This window comes from Carassius carassius, chromosome 1 (assembly GCF_963082965.1).
Source record: "Carassius carassius chromosome 1, fCarCar2.1, whole genome shotgun sequence".
NCBI lineage: Eukaryota > Metazoa > Chordata > Actinopteri > Cypriniformes > Cyprinidae > Carassius > Carassius carassius.
In genome coordinates this window covers 14,439,647-14,460,162 of record NC_081755.1, presented here as the reverse complement: position 1 = coordinate 14,460,162, position 20,516 = coordinate 14,439,647, and the positions used below count along the sequence as shown (strand labels likewise).

Sequence of the window (20,516 nt, the reverse complement as noted above, 5' to 3'; positions counted from 1 at the left end):
CCGAATAGTGACCTTTACCCGACCATAACCCGAATTTTAACAGCTTGTAAACGTAGTCACTGTTTTTCTTTCATTTTCCCTGACTGAAGCCATCAAATCTAACAAATCAGCGAGGCAAAACTGACGTCTATTACCGAAAATGTGCTTTGATGCGCTTGTTTGATAACTTGTGGTTAAAGCGCCACTCAGCGGTCAAAGGTTGCAAATGCTCTTTATACCGCCACCGCAGCGGTACGTGCGGCGGGAAAAAGGGCCTTTTGGATGTCTACTTAGTGTAAGAGAGCCAATTCGTAAAGAAACGTTTTATTTACCGTATTTTTCAGGACTATAAGTCTCACTTTTTTTCATAGTTTGGCTGGTCCTGCGACTTATAGTCAGGTGCGACTTATTTATCAAAATTAATTTGACATGAACCAAGAGAAATGAACTAAGAGACATGAACCAAGAGAAAACATTACCGTCTCCAGCTGCCAGAGGGCGCACTATGCTGCTCAGTGCTCCTGTAGCCTACACTGAAAACATAGAGCGCCCTCTCGCGGCTGTAGATGGTAATGTTTTCTCTTGGTGCTTGGTTAAAAATAAATGCGACTTATAGTCCAGTGCGACTTATATATGTTTTTTTCCTCATCATGACGTATTTTTGGACTGATGTGACTTATACTCAGGTGCGACTTATAGTCCGAAAAATACAGTAGATACGACAAATATACAAAACTAGGTACTGTAGTGTTAAAAAGTCAGTAATGGCGTCCTAAAGGTATGTGTGAGAATGTAGTGGGCTGTGGTCTCGTGATGTATGCAAAAAGAAACATTATCAAACCATAGTGAAAAGCAATCAAGTTGGCCGCCCGCCCTCTCTGCCATCGAGCTTGCTTCTCTTAAAGAGTCAAGGGAAATTGGGCACAGGTGTCATGGATGCAACCAGGTTACGGGGGGGCGGAGTCATCCGTCTTCTACTGGAAAAAACCCAATGAATACCCAGGTCGTCACAATTATATATATATATATATATATATATATATATATATATATATATATATATATATATATATATATATATATTGTTAGACAACAATTATTGTATTACAAATCATTCTTATTGAAGTAAGACTTGAAAGGCTGCACATATTTCATAAAATTACGTTATAAATAAAAAAAATAAAAATAAGTATTGTCAAGTTATGTTTACCACACACCTTATTTGCTCATGATTTGTGTAAAAGAACCCATTGGAAAATCATCATGTTTTGATGTCATCCCTATGTGCACTTCTAATTATGTGCAGGGCTTTAAGTGGGCTGGTACGCACCGGTACTCAGTACCGCCACTTCCAAATATAGCTCTTGAGCGTACCGCCACCTCTCCGTGCACCCAGAACGTGCTTTTAGCGTACCGGTACGCTCATTTGGACATCTGTTTTAATAGAGGATTTAATCTTTTGGTTCCTAATTCGTCTCATCGAGAACAGAGACTAAGTTACCCATACACCCTTGAGTTTAACAAGTGAAAAGCGCATCCGTCGCTTTTGCCGCTCTCAGTAACAACTCAACGTGTCTGGAGAGGGTGTGTGAAACGCGCACACTCGGCTCGGTAACAATTCAAATACAGTGAACAACACTTATTATGCTCTCCTGGCTTTAGACTCTGAGAACTAGAACAACACGGTCAGAATCAGATGACTTGCTGGCTGACACCCTACCAATTCTGAATGATATCGCTGCAGGTCAGACGCAAGCTAATGAAGTAATGCAGTAGCTCTTTCAGGTAGGGTGACCAGACGTCCCGAGAAATTCGGGACAGTCCCAAGATCTAAACTGTTGTCCCGAATCCCGAATCTGGCCCTAATTGTCCCGATAATTATAATAAAGCAAAATCTGAGTAGTTATTGTCTAATAAACATCAAAAACTGTCTGCGGAGGTTGAGTCGTCCTGCAACCAGCCCCCGCCAGGGCTGCTCATTGGCTGCAGCATCTTTTTTCTAAGTTCTAAAAAAATACCGTAGTCCGTAGGCAGCTAGGCATGAATTTAGATATTCATTTATCTAATTAATCTATATGCACAAAGACAATACATCCTTTTTGTTCTAAAGTTTGATGAAGAGAGCGCAAGTTGCTGCAGCTGCGAGAAGGACACTGATGCACGCGTACAGGAGTGATTGACAGTTCGCGGCACTGTGTACAAAAAATATGTTTAAGCTCATTAGCGTTAGCGTTACAGAAAGGTCTGATTTACGCACTGTTACAACAGTCATCGTTTTTTTTTTCTTTTTACAATGACATTTGAGTTCATGATTTTAATGTTGTTGTTTCTTGTGGCAGACTAAGAGTAATGACTGACGGTTGATCTTTGAATAAAAATGTGTTTAGTTAAGGTTTGAAATTCATTATCTTTTATTATAGGCTACGAAGTCTAAAATCATAATTTCCCATCCCGTCACCCAAGACCGCAGACAACCGCCTTACCCCCCCCCCCCAGCCAATCTCATCTGGTCACCCTATTGTAAGGGTATTTTTTCAAAATCCTTTTGCACATTTTATTTATGTTCAGTAGCTCTTTCTAGCTCAAGCAAATCCACAAACTAATAAAAGGATTTATTATTTTTTTATAAGGTCGTCTGTTGACTGCTTTATATAAAACCCCTTCAATATTGTTGTTGTTACCTCAGGGGATGAGGTGAGTCATCAAAAAAAAAAAAAACTCTCTCTCTCTCTCTCTCTCTCTATATATATATATATATATATATATATATATATATATGCTATAATAGAGCACCGGCACCTCTTTTGTGAAATTCAAGACGATGCAAGAAAGGAAATGCAAAAGTGTAAACATTAATAAATCTACTTCAAATACATTTATTTACTTTTTGTCCAGGTACATGGTGACATGCCAATCAGCTCAATCAACTCAAATGCCAATTCTTTGGTTCAAGAGGCTAAACAATCATGGGGAAGACTACTGATCTGAGAGTTGTCCAGAGGACAATCATTGACACCCTTCATAAGGAGAATAAGCCACAAACATTCATTGCCAAAGAAGCTATTCACAGAGTGCTATATCCAAGCATATTAACTGAAAGTTGAGTGGAAGGAAAAATTGTGGAAGAAAAAGAAGCATAACCAACTGAGAGAACCACTGCCTTATGAAGAGTATCAAGCTAAATCTATTCAAGAATTTGAGTGAACTTCACAAGGAATGGACTGAGGCTGGGGTCAAGACATCAAGAGCCACCACACACAGACGTGTTAAGGAATTTGCTGAACCACAGACAATGTAAGAGACATCTTACTAAGAGAAGAAGAACTGGACTGTTGCCTAGTGGTCCAAAGTACTCTTTTCAGATGAAAGCAAGTTTTGTATTTCTTTTGGAAACCAAGGTCCTAGAGTCTGGATTAAGGTTGGAGAAGCTCGTAGCCCAGTTTCTTGAAGTCAAGTGTTAGTTTCCACAGTCTGTGATGATTTGGGGTGCAATGTCATCTGCTGGTGTTGGTCTATTGTGTTTTTTGAAAACCAAAATCATTGCACTCGTTTACCAAGAAATTTTGGAGCACTTCATGCTTCTTTCTGCTGACCAGCTTTTTGAAGATGCTGATTTCATTTTCCAGCAGGATTTGGCACCTGCCCACATTGCCAAAAGCACCAAAAGTTGGTTAAATGACCATGGTGTTGGTGTGCATGACTGGCCAGCAAACTCACCAGACCTGAACCCCAGAGAGAATCTATGGGTCATTGTCAAGAGGAAAATGAGAAACAAGACACCAAACAATGCAGAGAAGGCCACTGTCAAAGAAACCTGGGCTTCCATACCACTTCAGCAGTGCCACAAACTGATCTCCTCCATGCCACACTGAATTGAGGCAGCAATTAAAGCAAATGGAGCTCCTACGAAGTATTGAGTACATGTACAGTAAATGAACATACTTTCCAGAAGCCCACCAATTCACTAAAATGTTTTTTTTTATGTTTTTCATAACATATTCTAATTTGTAGTGAATTGGTGGGTTTTTGTTTAAATGTGAGCCAAAATCATCACAATTAAAAGAACCAAAGACTTAAACTACTTTAGTCTGTTCACTGAATTTATTTAATACACAAGTTTCACAATTTGAGTTAAATAACTGAAATGAACTTTCATGATATAACATTTATTTAGATTTTAGATGCACCTGTGCCTAACGGTTCAAGTCCTTGTTGTTACTTCTGAAGCAGTCCGGACATTATGATCATTGTTGCAGGGGATGTACTGTGTATCATCAAAGTCCCTTTAAGACATGTCATTTCACTGTTATTTCACATAGAAATGCCTTTCGGTACCTATAATCACTTATGCAAGTGCAGCTCCTATCTTTTTTAATTGGGACACGTCAAATTCTCCTAAACTATTCTTTAAGTTTAAGATTACATTTCATATTTGAAATCACCAATGAAATCTGACAACTTATTCTCCTAAGTTTTGTTTATGTATCGTTACTACTTTTCAAGCTTGATCAGCCTATGCGGTTTGTCAGCTATTTGCACGAGCCTCACATTGTAAATTTTTTTTTTAAAGCAACCACAGCTTCTAACGTCAGTTGCAGTGACGCTATGACTTTGCGAAGCAACACTGGGCTATTTTATTCTTAAGGTGGGACAAATTCAAAATGGGAATTATACTCTCTCCCATCCAAAGTAATAGGAGTGCACTTTCTTTGCATATTTAAAGTCTTTTACCATCTCAATAAGGCTCCTACAGTTCCTCATCAGGTTCTCCAAATACTGCAGCCGGATGTCATTAATATCAACATGCAGCACAACAGCTAAGGCCTGGGGGGTATTCCAGAAAGCAGGTTATGTGACATACCCGGGTATGTTTAAGAATAAGTAAGTGGATAACATCAACTTTCGGTTCCAAAAACGGAGGTAACTTTCAGGGTATGTTAGTTGTTATAAATACACTCCGGAGCAGGTTATGTTCCAGGGTTAGTTCCCTTCAACGAGCCTTCAGTGGGCGTGACAGATCATTATATAATATTACATATATATATATATATATATATATATATATATATATATATATATATATGAAGCGCTAATATAAGAAATAAGGCAATATATTATTCTTATATGATTATTTCTTTTATTGGCATATATAAGAGTTATCTGTATAAATACGATTTAGGTAATGTTTAACTTAATATATATTATATATTAAATATATAATATATATTTATTTATTTTATTTATTACATTTTATATTATCTCACACCTGGATCGGCATTTTCTATAATGTCTAAATTTAAATCAAATTACATTTCTGATATGACTTAATATAAATTAGCATTCTCACATTCACAATCACATTCTCAAGGATTAAAGATTAAATGGAAATAAATAAAAATTGCACAGCCATCAATTAGGTGGCGATATGCACTAAACAAGTAAACAACTAATGAACAAAAGAAGAAGAAAGAAACAGCTTGGCGCGTTTTTTCCTAGCATCCGTCTCTATAGTGACCCGTCGATTCGCCGCTCTGTTGAGAATGTCTTGAGTCTTAACCAGGAACATACTCGGAGTTGAATGAACTTACTCCCGGATGTGTTTTTGGAACCACATACCCTGAGTAAGCAATGTTTGGGGTTAATCAACCGAAAGTTCAGGGTTTAGGTCATGGTAAGTTAACCCTGCTTTCTGGAATACACCCCTGTTCACACCAAGATCAAAATGAAACAATACAATAATAACAATATTTTCATGTACACCAGTGAACCATAACTGTGTGCTTATTCTAAGTTTCAGATTGCAGTAATGAAAGTGGATGTAAGTGACCTTTTATGTTACTTATTTTGTGGTGCAGAGCTTCTCCGCAATGTCATCTGCTACAATAAATGTGCAATTTTAATGAAATCTAAATAGCTGTCAATGTATTCATTCATCATCTACAAAAAACAAAAATTCTTCAGACAATGGTCCCAACAGTATAATTTCTATATGTCATCATGGTTTGAATTCCATTTTCTTAAAAAAACAATCATGCAGCCAGTTTATTACAAGTTGTCTTTAGTATGAAAATGTCTCATATAGCAAGCCATTTTAATTTGCAGCCAGGCTCTACGTAGATAGCTACCTATATGAATAAGATAACCACACATGGAGTCCACGGCAAGTCACGCAACACGACCCATGGAAAAGAGGGGACAGGTGAGCAGTAGCTTTTTATCATTTAAAGCAGGGGTGACAAACTCCTGTCCTGGAGAGCCGCAGTCCTGCAGAGTTCAGCTCCAACCCCAATAAAAACTCAACTGCCTGTAGTTTCCTATTAATCCTTCGGACCTTGATTAGCCTGTTCAGGTGTGTTTGATTAGGGTTGCAAATCTCTGCACGGCTATGCTCTCCAGGAATGACATTCACCACCCTGATTTAAAGAGACACTGAACCAAGTCGCCATGAACAGAGCTTGTTTTGATAAGATGCTGTTACATGACCAGAGAGGAATTGGATTATTTTGCAGACATTTCATGAAAACCCTAAAAATTGTAACAACCTATGGAAAATGGGGCATCTGATGTCCCCTTTAAATTGGAAACCATTCTTAAAAAGTAATAGTTATAGTTTTCATTCTTGGTGTGAACGGACCTTTATGCTCTTGTTATCCTTGCAGACTGCGGTTACATGAAGTGGAAGTGACACCAAGAACACGAGTTATAGGAAAGCAGTGAAAAAAAACGTTATAAGCAATTGCAGCGTATTTTCTTACCAAAGCCTTATTTCGTGGGATGAGGGTGGAGGAGTTGTGGTTTACGGTTGTGTAGCCTTAAAGGCTTTGGCCAATGACATGGCTTGTAGATAAATGTCCACCCCAAAAGGTCTCACTGGTCATAAAAGGATCAATGTTTGCCCTCAAATGCTCCTCTACTCTCTGATGCAAATCCTTGGGAGCTGCTGGGACCTCAACAGACTCTGAGTCTGGTGGTGCAACAGGTCCATCCCAATCAATGCCCCAGTTTGTGACATCAATCTGTTGAAAAATGAAGCAGATATTGTACAAAGGACTGAGTTAAGTAGCCTTGTTGACAATTTAGCTGCAAAGAGGACAACAGGGCCACCTGGTCAGGATTGTCTTGTTTCCCCAAAAGCAGACCAGCAATCCACAACTGCTCTGGGGACCTGTTTCCCTCTGTGGAAAGTGGATGCCTGTCCCACATCTGGATGAACTCCTTTAGATGCCAATTCAGTCTTGACAGGAAGACAAAATGGAGGCATATGATGTGGAGATCTTGATCAGGTTCGAGCAGCCCATTGTTTTCGAGTTACCTAAAGGTGGTGTAGTAGTTGCTAACTACACTACAACAGACGTCACGCCACAGCCTTTCTATTCTCTGGTTGTGGACACTCTTTCCAGTGATGTGGCATCTTCTCTCTGATTTATATCAGTTGCATAGATGGGAAAGCAGAAACAGGGAAAGCCAGGCAGATAAATAGTAAGTGGTGATAGACTTGACACATTGATAAATCAGAGTTGTCATCTTAAATGTAAATGGATTCTTGGGATATTACCAGGGTTGCACAAATGTGACAAGCAGGTGCGCAAAAAAATAAAAGAGTGCTGTGTAAATAAGATCAGACCATTAATTTGCTTACCAACATGGTTAACAGCTGTTAATGCACAATTAGCATTTTCAATCAACAAAGTGTAATACTGTATACGATAAATACTGCTACATACAGTATCAATTAAATTGAGATGTGGAGATAACATCCCCAGGACACAAAAGCATGAAAATCTGCTGACCTGGGCCCCGTTCAGGATGTTCCAAAGTATTTGGCAACCTCAACATTTTATCTTCCCTTGTCACTTCTAACACGGTGGGGTAAACCATACTGATTAACAGCAGTGAGAAAACACTGGAGAACAGTTGATGCCCGATTGTTTGTGTTTGCACAAAGAAACATAATGCACAGACTGAACCCATCAATCCCTCCATGTATAACTATACTCCAGCTGCAAAGACAAAATAATTTGTTTAATGAAATGGGAAAGAATACTTATGATATCTTAAAGGTAAGAAAAAAAAGAAAATAAACAGAAAACCAAACTAATTACATCAATAATAAGCTATATTTTTCATGAAAAATAAAAGTCTTACCGTATCAGTGTATGGTTAACATCTATGTGCCACAGGGAGAGAGGACCTGGAACAGAGTATGGAACCCTTGGAACAACATTCAGCTGAAGTCCACGAAGAAAATTCCCAAGCGGATTAACAGCCTTTAGAGTCTACCGCACTCTGAACTGTTGGACTCTTCGGGAGTAGAAATAATAATAATGATAATGTGTTAACTGACATCTTAAGTCTAGGTCTGCACGATTAATCGTATTTTAATCTCGATAACGATATCCACCTTTCTTGGCTAATTAAAAATAATCGTCACGATAATGGCCAGCTCGTTATTTATCCTGAAACGTTGTTTTTAATTTGCCATTTGCGTTATTTTGAATTGCTAACAAGTCTTCCCTGGCGTTCATGCTTGTGGTTGCCAGGTGTGAAGAGCTTTAATCCCCAAAACAGAGCTTTTGTCTTTTAAGGATACAATTTCTGCCCGGTGTTTTATTTAATTTGTGCAATCTGGGAACCCTGTGCGAGCTCACTGATGGTGCAATAAGCGCTGATGATGAAAACATGCGAGTTTAGCGATTTCTCCACAGCGATATTCTGCTTACATGAACGTGTCATATAGACAATGTGTTTTTACACAAGCCATTTGTACTGTTTGTGTTACCAAATATGCCATGATCAAACTTTCACTGAGTTTCTTTTTTTTTTGTCACATGCTTTTCCTACATGTGACAGTGAATGGGGAAAAAATCTACATGAATTGGAATTGTTGGAATTTATATTAAGAGTTTCTAAAGTTTTTACCAGTTTTCGTGTTGAAAATGGCATGGCAATATTAGTTTTCAGTGTGTATTTATGACTTTGAGTGTATTTACTGTGCGATCTAAGTGGCTTTTCTCCATTTGTGAACAAATTGTCACTTAGAAAATGCAATGTGAATACAAATGACAAAACAGCTTACCAAAACCATGAGTTTTGTATTATTATAGTTGGTTAAATGAAGCCAGTGTATAGTTAGTGTGTCACAGTGTCGGGGTTGTGTTCCCTGGTGTCCACTAGGTGTCCTCCGTTCCCACGGTGTCTGTCATATCATCACTTCCTGTTTCCTTATTTGGTCACCTTCCTCCTTGTTTTAGTTAATTGATTGTTCCCCACCTGTCTCCAGTTTCCCCATTATCCTTTTGTGTATTTATACCCAGTCTGTCCGAGTCTTTGTCACGGAGTCCTTGTCTTGTGTGTGATACATTTCATAGTCTGCTCTCGCCGTGTGTTCTTGTTTTGTTTTCATGCTTTATTGGATTTTCTGGTTGTGACCCTGCCTGGACTGTTTACCCTTTTGGATTTGCCCTTTTAATAAATCTCACACCTGCATTTGGATCTCTCCTTGTTTTTTGTATCACCGAACGTGACAGAAGGACTCAGTCATGCCTAGATCCAGCGGTGTGGGATTTCGAATCGGTTCCCCAGCCACCATGGAGGAATGGAGGGGGAGATTCCTGAACTTAACCACCCTTCGTCAAAGGGGGAGTGAGGTGGGTGGCCTGGCACAATTGTTTTGGACCATGGCAGTCGGGTTAGGTTATAATGACGCAGCACTGAAAGACTTGTTTAATGATTGCCTGGATGACCCTTTGCCTCAATGGGAGATGAAGGGGTTGGAGATCCTGGACTTTTGGGGGTTTACCCATTACCTGCACCATCATGCTCAGTGGGATGCAGCAACCACACCTGAGTCTCCAGACAAGACTGCCGCCAGCCCAGCGCCACAGCACCAGATGGCCGCCAGCCCAGCGCCACAGCACCAGATGGCCGCCAGCCCAGCGCCACAGCACCAGATGGCCGCCAGCCCAGCGCCACAGCACCAGATGGCCGCCAGCCCAGCGCCACAGCACCAGATGGCCGCCAGCCCAGCACCATTGCACAGGATGGCCGAATCTACACCTGTGTTGCCAGACAAGATGGCTTACTCAATGCCTGAGTCTTCCGTCAAGGTGCCACCAGCTTGCCATCGTAGAGGGCGGAGGAGGAGGAGACGGGCGTCTACCATTCCTCAAAGCCGGCCGTCCCCGAGGCGGTGACCGATGCTGTTCCGGAGGCCGAGGTGGTGGTCGATGCCGAGGCGGTGCCCGATGCTGTTCCAGAGGCCGAGGCGGTGCCCGATGCAGTTCCGGAGGCCAAGGCCATTCCGGGGGCCGAGGCGGAGCCCGAGGCCGTTCCGGGGGCCGAGACGGAGCCCGAGGCCGTTCCGGGGGCCGAGGCGGTGCCCGAGGCCGTTCCGGGGGCCGAGGCGGTGCCCGGGGCCGTTCCGGGGGCCGAGGCGGTGCCCGAGGCCGTTCCGGGGGCCGAGGCGGTGCCCGGGGCCGTTCCGGGGGCCGAGGCGGTGCCCGGGGCCGTTCCGGGGGCCGAGGCGGTGCCCGGGGCCGTTCCGGGGGCCGAGGCGGTGCCCGGGGCCGTTCCGGGGGCCGAGGCGGTGCCCGGGGCCGTGGCGGTGTCCGTTGCTGCTCCGGAGGCCGAGGCCATGCCCGAGGCCGTTCCAGAGGCGGTGCCAGAAGCCGAGGCATCTCATGTCTCCACAGGCAGTCCTAAGTCGAGTCCGGTTCCAGTTGACCCTCCAGAGTCGAGTCAGGATCCAGTTGACCCTCCAGAGTCGAGTCAGGATCCAGTTGACCCTCCAGAGTCGAGTCAGGTGTTCGTGGATCCTTCAGAGTCAGGGCTAGTCACCGCTGACCCTCCAGAGTCAGGGCTAGTCACCGCTGACCCTCCAGAGTCAGGGCTAGTCACCGATGACCTTCCAGAGCCAGGGCTAGGTACCATGGACTTTCCAGAGACAAGGCTGGTCACCGTTGAACTTTCTGAGTCAAGTCAAGTCACTGGGTGGCCTTCTGCTCCACCCTGTTGGACTCCGGCATCGACCACGAGGACGTGGTGGTCATCTGCTCCGCCCTGGGGGACTCTGGCGTCGACCACGAGGACGTGGTGGTCCTCTGCTCCGTCCTGGGGGGCTTCCACTCTGACCACACGGACGTGGTGGTCTTCTGCTCCGCCCTGGGGGGCTCTCGCCCTGACTACACGGTTGTGGTGGTCTTCCGCCCCGCCCTGGAGGACTCTGGCATTGACTACACTGTTGTGGTGGTCTTCCGCTCCGCCCTGGGGCCTTCATGTTGTTGTTTTTGCTTTTTGTGTTTGTGTTCACTCCTGTCCCTGTTCCTTTTGGTTAGTCTGGCCCTCCCCTCCGTCCCTCCCCCTGAACCTCCTCCGTTCCTCCTCCCTCCTGGTCTCCCTGTTTTGTGTTTTCAATTCTGGTGCCTGTTCCCCATGTTTTTCTTTTCTGACCCTCCGTCCCTCCCCCTTAGCCTCCGCCTGTCCACCTCCCTCCTGGTTTCTGTTTTGTCTATCGTGGAGCGTCTGGAAGCCGCTCCGTAGAGGGGGGGTTCTGTCACAGTGTCTGGGTTGTGTTCCCTGGGTGTCCACTAGGTGTCCTCCGTTCCCACGGTGTCTGTCATATCATCACTTCCTGTTTCTTTATTTGGTCACCTTCCTCCTTGTTTTAGTTAATTGATTGTTCCCCACCTGTCTCCAGTTTCCCCATTATCCTTTTGTGTATTTATACCCGGTCTGTCTGAGTCCTTGTCTTATGTGTGATACATTTCATAGTCTGCTCTCGCCGTGTGTTCTTGTTTTGTTTTCATGTTTTATTGGATTTTCTGGTTGTGACCCTGCCTGGACTGTTTACCCTTTTGGATTTGCCCTTTTAATAAATCTCATACCTGCATTTGGATCTCTCCTCGTTTTTTGTATCACCGAACGTGACACAGTGGAGGTTGGTTAAAGGACACTTGAAATCGTATTGCATTTCCCTGCTGAATAATAATAATAAAAATAATAATAATAATAAAAAAAACAGCCTAAGCAGGTTGACAGATTTTAGTTTGTCATCAGCCTGGTCTTTGCTGGTCAGAAGGCTGGTTTTAGAGGGGTTTTGACCACTTCCTTAGCTGGTCAGGCTGAGAGACCAGCTGGAACAACCAGCTTAAACCACCTCAAGTTTAGACTGGTTTTATCAGTTTTTTTTTTTAGCAGGATAAAATAATCGTAATTAATAATCGTAATTATGATTTTAATCAAAATAATCGTCATTATAATTTTAACCGTTATCGTGCAGCCCTATTAATGTCTATGGAGGATAAATGTTAGTAACACATTAACACTTATTCATTGTAAGATTCACCTAAAGTGATACTGAGGGCCAATACAACACACCTAAAAAGACAGACTTATTTATGCAGATTGAGTCTTTTAGAGATTCAGAAATTCAGAGATCATCCTGCACAAATAAAAACACATTGGACAACAATGATCATTGCATGGCTTCCTATTTAAACTCAATAAATTTGGATTGCTTTAAATAAATAATAATAAAACTTATAAACATGGTATGTTATATAGTATAGTAGTCAACGTTTGAAGTGGATCAAAAAAGTTGATCAAAGTCGTTCTAAGACAAGAACACATTTTGGTCTTAGGTTTTCAGATAACTGATGAAAGGTTTTGATCCACTTCAAATGTTGACTACTGTATACATACAGTATATATACACGCACAAATACACACACAAATTACACACACACATACATTATATATATATATATATATATATATATATATATATATATATATATATATATATATATCGTAATTCCTCAAATAAAAGCCGGGGCCTTTATTTACCTGAACTGCAGAAGGGTAACAGGCTTTTATTTGAAGCAGGCTTTTATTAGAGGCAGGCCTTTATTTCTAATTCCATCTGTTTTATAAGAAATTGTTTTAAATAACCTGATTTAAATTAAAAGCGATAACGTTCCAGTGGACAGAGATCATAACATTAGCACAAAATCAGTTCAGAATCAATCACCAAAAGCATCAGTTCAGTTCAGACGCGTTCTGTGTGTCAGTCTGCTTCACGCTGAATCACGCATGCGCAGTATTATCAGCTCCTCGGTTCTCGAATTGAACGCGTCCAATAGAAACGGTTCTCGGTTCAGTGTACTAGTGATCCGAAAACCGATGCAACCGGTTCTTGACTCGAGAACGAGAAACGTTCCGGCAGTGGGCGTGTATGTTCGTTATCTGGCTCTGCTGCAATAATTTTCCCCCGGCCTTTATTTAAGACCGGCCTTTATTTGTCCGTGTTGACCACACCCCGGCCACTATAAGAGGCCCAGCGTTTATTTGACTGGTTTTTATTTGAGGAATTACGGTATATACATATTAATATATATACACACACTCACCTAAAGAATTATTAGGAACACCATACTAATACTGTGTTTGACCCCCTTTCGCAGGTTTCAGGTTTCTCAACTGACTATTAAACCTGTTAGATCCCTATATAAACAAACACTGAAAGTTTTGGATAAGAAACCAACCAGATGGCATCACTGTAGCATTTTACAAAAATGTAGTTTGCTTAGTTTTGAAAATTTTATAAATTCATCTCTTTTTAAAATGTTTTTTAAATGTTTAAATAATCTTGCGCCAAAAGTTATATGCAAATTAATATCAAAACAGAGTAGTAAGGGGATCGCTACAACAGGTGCAACTACACAGAACTGTATAGCACCACAGAGAAAAACCAAATTTGCACAATCTACATTTACAGTTCAAGGTACATTGTTACGGAACAGCTTGTCAGCTGAATTGAAAATGCAAACACAGTTGAATATTTTTCAAACAAAACTGAAAAAGTGGTTCAAACAAAAGCAGATATGTGAACATTGATGGTTGTACATAGTCTTAGTTGTCTATTTTATTTTATTTCATTAGTTTTTTGTTTTTGTTTTTTTTAGCCTAACCAGGGACTGGGGCTACAAATTAGCCTTTGGCTAGAAGCCTATATGTAGAGCATCGGCTGCATGAAATTGTAGCAATGTTATACTGCATTGTCCCTGTTAAATAAACTGAAAATAAATAAATGACATGTGGAGTCCCACAAGGCTCGATTCTAGCACCGCTCTTGTTTGGCCTGTATATGCTCCCACTAAGTAAAATAATGAGAAAGAACCAAATTGCCTATCACAGCTATGCTGATGATGTCTAGATTTACCTAGCCTTATCTCCAAATGACTACAGCCCCATTGACTCCCTATGCCAATGTATTGGTGAAATTAATAGTTGGATGTGCAAGAACTTTCTTCAGTTAAACAAGGAAAAAACTGAAGTTATTGCATTTGGAAACAAAGATTAAGTTTTCAAGGTGAATGTATACCTTGACCTTAGGGGTCAAAAAACTAAAAATCTTGTCAGGAGTCTTGGTGTGATTCTGGAGACAGACCTTAGGTTCAGTAGCCACAGTCCTTCCCAAAAAGACCATTAGACAGCTGCAGCTCATCCAGAACGCTGCTGCCAGGATTCTAATTAGAACCAGAAATTCTGAGCATATCACACCAGTCCTCAGGTCCTTACACTGGCTTCTAGTTACATTTAGGATTGATTTTAAATTACTTTTACTCCGTATATGAATCACTAAACGACCTATCACCGAAATATATTGCAGATATGTTCACTGAATATAAACCTAAAAGAGCACTCAGATCATTAGGATCGAGTCAGTTAGAAATACCAAGGGTTCACACAAAACGAGGGGAGTCCGCCTTTAGTTACTATGCTGCCCGCATTAGGAATCAGTTTCTAGAAGAGATCAGATGTGCTAAAACATAAGTCACATTTAAATCTAGACTCAAAACCCATCTGTTTAGCTGTGCATTTATTGAATGAGCACTGTGCAATGTCCAAACTGATTGCACTGTATTTTACGTATTCACTGTATTTTATGTAAAATCATTTTCTATTTCTAACTGTTTTAAATTTCCTATTTGTAGTGGAGATGAGTGGTACCCGGTGGGGTCTTCTGCTGTTGTAGCCCATCCGCCTCAAGGTTGTGCGTGTTGTGGCTTCACAAATACTTTGCTACATACCTCGGTTGTAACGAGTGGTTATTTCAGTCAAAGTTGCTCTTCTATCAGCTTGAATCAGTCGGCCCATTCTCCTCTGACCTCTAGCATCAACAAGGCATTTTCACCCACAGGACTGCCGCATACTGGATGTTTTTCCCTTTTCACACCATTCTTTGTAAACCCCTAGAAATGGTTGTGTGGTAACTGAGCAGATTGTGAAATACTCAGACCGGCCCGTCTGGCACCAAAAACCATGCCACGCTCAAAATTGCTTAAAACACCTTTCTTTCCCATTCTGACATTCAGTTTGGAGTTCAGGAGATTGTCATAACAATTAATGAGAAATTTAACAGGTGTTCCTAATAATCCTTTAGGTGAGTGTGTATATACACACACACACACACACACACACACACACACATTAATATATACACACACAACTTATCGGAATTGAGATGTGCAGTCACAGTCCGTACACCAGCATTTGGACAGTGGAGAAGGAAGTCATAGATCACTCGCCCAAGTTATTCATCTGTAATGTCAGAATAAGTATGTCATACGGACAGGCCATATTTAACCATTCTCCTGTGGATGGTTCTTGTGCTTACACCAAAAATACGGGCTATGTCGGAAACTCTAAAGTGTTTCTCCAGATGGAACGTTAGCTGTTCCCTTGACATCACAGTCATGGAGTTGCTTCCCTCAAGCTCCTGAATTAACATGTGCACATCTCCAAGCTAATGAGAACATGATCAGTCTCAGCTGGGCGTCTTTGAAGTTCAGCTGCTATTATGTCCAGTGCTTCTGCAATCTGGTCCATTACCATCTGCTAGCTGTAAAAAAAAAAATTATATTTATATTGTTAGACAACAATTATTGTATTACAAATCATTGTTATTGAAGTAAGACTTGAAAGGCTGCACATATTAAATAAAATTACGTAATAAAGAAAACATCAAAGTATTGTCAAGTTATGTTTACCACACACCTTATTTGCTCATGATTTGTGGAAAAGAACCCACAGGAAAATCACCATGTTTTGATGTCATCCCTATGTGCACTTCTAGTTATGTGCACATCTTCTATTTCCAATCCTGGCCCTATGGGACACACTGCCGTCCACATTTATGTTTCTCTTATCTGTCACACATTTCATGACATATACAAAGTGTGCAGAGGTGTGGGTCAGCAAGACCACTATTGAAAAAATGATGTGTCTCTGCAAGCCCTCCCTGTTAACTGTATAGAACCAATTAATCTACACACCTAAAGTATTATAAAATACACTAATTTACTAGATATCTGCCATGGCAGCATATTATGTGGCGTTTACTAAATGTTATAGTAGCGTGAATTGCCCTAAAGTGGGTCATTTTTTGCATTTCAGAATTTGTGAGATATTGTGATGTGTAGCCAAAACATTAAATCCACACCCAATACCATTTTAAAACCCCCAGGATGTGCCCTAATCAAATCGAAAGATAAAATGCAGTTTAAACATTTATAAAATAAATGATAGACATATTAGTGCTCTTAGTGGAAATCATCAGAGAAAATCTGCAGCTTCCTAATGTGGTACACAGAAAAGTCTATGATAAAAGGCCAAAATCACATTGATTCATTTGAAATAATAAAATGCTCTAGTTTTCAGATACTCAGGTTCTTGTTTCGTTTCAAAAAACCTTGAAACCATTTGTAACCAGCCTTTTCTTTATTTTTGCTGAATACCCTAATTCCTTTCTTTTTTGCGAACTGGTATGCCAGCTTCTGTATGTCCAGCATCCTAAGGGGGAATCTGCGTTTTCCTAGTGTACATATAAGATGCCCCAGTTCAGCTTCATCCTCTTTGTTAATCAGGGGGTTTTTTCCTATTGTATGGTGAAAGTGGCCATTGGCTTTTATCCTGTGCTGGAGAGTTGATTTAGGGACATTCCATGCTCTGGCCAACAGTCTCAACTGAGGGATCCCACCATCCTCAATGATCTGCCTAAACTTTTCTATGGCTCCTTTCATCCTGTCCTGCCTCCACTGATTTAGTTTCCTTCTCTTATGCTTTCCCTGATTCTGCCTCTCTCTCTCTGCATCTCACAATTTCTCCCCGTCTTTCTCCTCTTTGCCATTGTAATCTGAAATACATTTCATTGAATTAATCATTGGATGCATAAAATAAAGCGGAATGGCTTAATTGGCTTTACAAACTGTATTTTCGACCCCTTCACCCTAATCCTGCACTCAAACCTAACCCGAACACAAAACTTTCTGCTATTTTATATTTTATATTGCATAATAACACTAAAACCCTGTAAATAACCATGTTTTTCCCACAAACCAAGCCAAACCACACATTTTTGACTGATTAAAGTACTGTCCCACATTAGGCTAATCATACTGCCCCACTTTTCGAAACCACATTTACTAAAGTGTGACACTAGGAAATTTGATAAAAATATAAAATATATAGTTTATACATACAAAATGATACTATATTTTAGTGTACAAACATATTAGACCAAAAAGTAGCTGGACTGTTTTGTTTCAAATGAATTTATACTCCTTAATATTTCCAAATTTCCAAACTCTGTCACTGACCTTTGGGTGGTCTTCACACAATGTGCTTCCTGTCAGATGATTGCTCCGCCCTCAAATATGACTGGATATCTGAAAGGTCATGTGATTTTGATCACATGACACCACATCTTTGGGTAATAAATAGTTTTACAGGCATTCATGTATTTATGGGGGAGCTACAAACACTAGACCTTAGGTGTCCCACATTGCGCAGTGTCCCACTTTTGGGCAATTCACCCTATATGAGTACATCATTTGAACCCTCATTATTTTTTCCCCAATGTCTTTGTAACCTGTTCATTGTTTACTTTGGTGGTCGATAAAATTCAAGATCTTTAAACACTTTACCAGCGAAACTACACTTTGAAAATATTTCTGTCAGAACACATCCACTTATCCGATAAAAATGAATGTATCAAAATATTTTTGAAATGTAATGCCACTTTATGAAATAACCTATTGTAAACATACCTGTATGCATGAGTCGTCATTTTGTCACACACAGTAGGCTACAATATTTTTCAATCTTCTTTTCAAAGTTTTTGTATCCCGCCACTGACCGCCAAATCGCTACCTCCCTCTTAATCTTTTTTTAAATCACTACCTCTGTCTCTTGTTTAAACGCTGTTAGCAAACCAATGCAAAATGTTGCATTTCCACCACTTACTGGATTGGACACGAAAGAGGAGAGGTGATATATGCCTTACTCTTAATAATAAGCTCTATACTTTTAATAAAGTGTCTTAACGTAGATACTTGAGTTTACATGTTCAGTAGTGCTTATAATTAATTATATAAATCATGATCTTATTAGTTATTTCTACCACCCATTGCTGTGTTAAAGAAATGGCTATTAATTCTATGGTGGATACAGAGCCGGCCAGGCCACTAAGCGACCCTTGCAATTGCAAAGGGCCCCGTAGCCAGCAGAGGGCCCCCTAGAGTCACTCTAAAAATAATTGTTTCTGCAAGTATTCTCGTAAACACAGTCGGTTATGTTTTAAGTGAACGTTTACAGTGGCCTGCTGCTCAGGGAAATTCGCTGTACCGGATAAATCTGTCTCTCTCTCTCTCTCTCTGTAAAATAGACGACGTTAAAGGGGGTGTGTTTCAAGATACGCAATGGAGTAGACCAAACTAAACAGGGAGGGAGGGCAAAACACTCATGCAAACAAAACAAATCGGCCACGGCCGCGCGATCGACTCACTCATCCAAATGGCCAGTCCGCCCCTGAGCGCAACTGCCCGAGCGCTTTGGAAAGAAAGTGTGCGTGTGTGTGTGTGAACTCACTGGGCGCGTTGACACCATAGACAGTAAAAGAAATGGACACAGCGACCCCATTGGATTCTATGGAGACAAGTGAAGTCCTTATCTCTTTATTCCTGGGAAAACTTTGCCATCGGAAAGGGTGTGTCTGCCACGGGCTGTCCACAGGCTGCGCTCCAGACTGACCACACATCGTGACATGTTACATTTCTTAAATGAAATTTGAAAAAAGAAATTATCGCGGTCGAAAAAATTATCAAGCTCATTTTTTTTATAGTGCGATTAATTGATTTATCGACTATCACGACAGGCCTACTATTTACATCATTAAATTAAAGTTTACGGAAACTCGTTTTTCCTCGTCAATCATTCTCCATTCATAACATTATTCAAAAAGGGCGCGTCTCGTGCACGGTAAAACTCTCTCCAATATATCATATGATATATTTACATTATAAAGCTTGATCTCTAGATAAAAGGCTGTGGATTTGCATAAAATGATTTTTTTTTTTTGTATTTGTATTTTATGTTTGTTGCTGTTTTTAAACGACTCGCTAGCGTCTGCCTGTTAGACCACACACATCACAAGGACTATGAATCGGCATCAAACGCACAATAACTGGAATTTAAAACTGTGAAGAAACAAATGATCAATAAACTGTTGGACAGATATACATTAGGATTTGTGCGCTCGACATTTCTTCGCTTTGTGCCGTGAACTTTTAAATGCCCACTTGAGCAGCGCAGCACTGCACACTGTGACACCATGTTGCTTTGAGCACATCATTCTGCACAAATATGGATTTTAATAGTTCTATTGAAATATTACCTAATTCTTATTATTGTTACTATTAATCTTGTTTGTGGTGTTTTAGATGTTATTGTTAATTTCGTTTATTTGAAAAATTCAAACATTTAAATGTTCTATTTATTATTATATATAATATTTTATTTAAATGTTATTCTATTTGCTCGATTTCATTTAAATTATATATAGGCTGTTGTTTGTGCCTCTTAAACTCTGGTGTCAATTAAAAATGTTTCTTTGAAGGTCAGTGAAAATCACTTTATCAGTCTTCTTATTCAGCAAGTTCATCAGTGTGTGTTCGTTGAACTGCACTGCCATTCAGCTCAGTGGTATCATAATTTTCCTTTTAGACATCAAACATGGAACTCAACTCAAGAACTCAAGGTCTTTTATTGTCATTCTGTACATGTTGCCACATAAGAACAAAATACTTACTCAGGACCAGCAGCATAAAAAAGATAATTAACATACAGCATACATAGAATAATTTAAACATAATTTAATATACTAAAATTTTTAAAAATAACATAGTAGATATAATATGTACAGTATAGTTATAAGGTAGTCATTGCTTTTCTTTAGGCCTTACTTAAAACGGTCAAAGGGGCCTCCAACCGAATTTTGCTTAGGGCCCCCAAAGGTCTAGGGCCGGCTCTGGGTGGATACCATGGTGAATGTTGACTGACTGTGATAAATGGTGTATAAACTGTCTCTCCTGTAAGTCCACATTCTTAATCCTTTATCTTAGTGGTTCTCAACCACATTCCTAGAGGACCAGTACTGCACTGTTTACATGTATCCTTTGTCTGACACCTTTGTCTGTCCG

At 40.5% G+C, this 20,516-nt stretch overlaps 2 protein-coding genes and 1 long non-coding RNA gene across 5 annotated transcripts in view; all 3 read right to left on the bottom strand.

Annotated features, from left to right (window-relative positions):
- The window catches only part of LOC132107776 (uncharacterized), a 58,078-nt gene extending 49,665 nt beyond the window's left edge, over nucleotides 1–8,413 (bottom strand). Inside the window, exons 1-4 of one of the 3 annotated variants that reach the window (XR_009424363.1) lie at nucleotides 8,125–8,413; nucleotides 7,770–7,979; nucleotides 7,084–7,397; nucleotides 6,735–6,995 (exon numbers count right to left, since the gene is read on the bottom strand). This is a non-coding gene — a long non-coding RNA (uncharacterized LOC132107776). Of the gene's footprint in view, nucleotides 1–5,993; nucleotides 7,398–7,769; nucleotides 7,980–8,124 lie in introns of those variants that run through there. The other 2 variants (XR_009424359.1, XR_009424361.1) reach the window with 2 other exon arrangements.
- LOC132150053 (zinc finger protein 664-like) overlaps nucleotides 1–20,516 on the bottom strand; it is a 549,937-nt gene that overhangs the window by 253,850 nt on the left and 275,571 nt on the right. The window lies entirely within an intron of this gene.
- Nucleotides 1–20,516, bottom strand: part of LOC132147404 (gastrula zinc finger protein XlCGF26.1-like) — a 384,485-nt gene that overhangs the window by 172,019 nt on the left and 191,950 nt on the right. The window lies entirely within an intron of this gene.